Source organism: Myotis brandtii, unplaced genomic scaffold (assembly GCF_000412655.1).
Source record: "Myotis brandtii unplaced genomic scaffold, ASM41265v1 scaffold3686, whole genome shotgun sequence".
NCBI lineage: Eukaryota > Metazoa > Chordata > Mammalia > Chiroptera > Vespertilionidae > Myotis > Myotis brandtii.
This window is the reverse complement of record NW_005364160.1, coordinates 44,663-45,632: the sequence shown is the minus strand read 5'-3', so window position 1 is coordinate 45,632 and position 970 is coordinate 44,663. Positions and strand designations below refer to the sequence as shown.

Here is a 970-nt window from a genome sequence, read left to right as displayed (position 1 = left end):
CCCCCAACTCTATCACCTGACAGGCTTCTGACCTTGGCTGAGAAACTTTTGAACCTCAGTGGAGATGAGCCTCCATTTCCTCCTCTCTAAATGGGGACAATGACACCTCCTTAGGTTGGTACAACGACTCCATGGAAAATAGAATCTGAAATAACTAGGCAAACTCTAAAGGGCTATTCTGATTTGTTAGTATGATATGGTAACTTAAAATATGAGGTCAAGGTGAGAGGCAACAAGGGTTTTATTTGAGATCCAAAAGAATAGCTAGTCGGGAAGCACCGATTCAGGCTCAAATAGTGTTCCGAGTAGGAGGTGAAGGCAAGGGGTATTTATGAAAAAGGGAAAGGGAATAATTACATGAATAGAAGGAAGGAGTGCCTATGGGTGTTATATACGCTAAGGAAACAGATAAACTAGCATAGTGATGTTAATTCTAAAGAATGCCTTTCATTTTCAGTCATGATATCTGCTTTCCTATTATCTTTGCAAACAGTTGCTTGGAATACAATGCTGCTTTAGGCCCAGTCCTTCCAAAGGTTATTTTGTCCATTTTTAACATTGCAAAGGTTTGAAGAGTAACACCTGCAAGGCAGTTTCTCTAGTGTGGCAACTCCAGCTCCATTTTTAAAAAAAATATATTTTTATTGCTTTCAGAGAGAGGGAGAGATAGAAACATCAATGATGAGAGAGAATCATCCATCGGCTGCCTCCTGCACGCCTCCTACTGGGGACCAGGCCTGAAACCCGGGCATGTTCCCTGACCCAGAATCAAATTGTGACCTTCTGGTTCATAGGTTGACGCTCAACCACTGAGCCACACCGGCTAGGCCAAAGAAAGGATCTTGCCTACACCTGGCAGATGGGGCTCCTGGAAGTCTAACCCCAGGTGACTTTGGGCCCATCTCAGCCCTGACCCTGGGCCCCTGGTACCTGAGCCAATGCTCTTTTTATTTTTCCTTCACTACTTTCT

General features: G+C 44.0%; 1 protein-coding gene across 1 annotated transcript in view; it reads left to right on the top strand.

Moving 5' to 3' along the window:
* SDC4 (syndecan 4) overlaps window positions 1-970 on the top strand; it is an 11,064-nt gene that overhangs the window by 5,634 nt on the left and 4,460 nt on the right. The gene's annotated exons all lie outside the window — the stretch shown is intronic.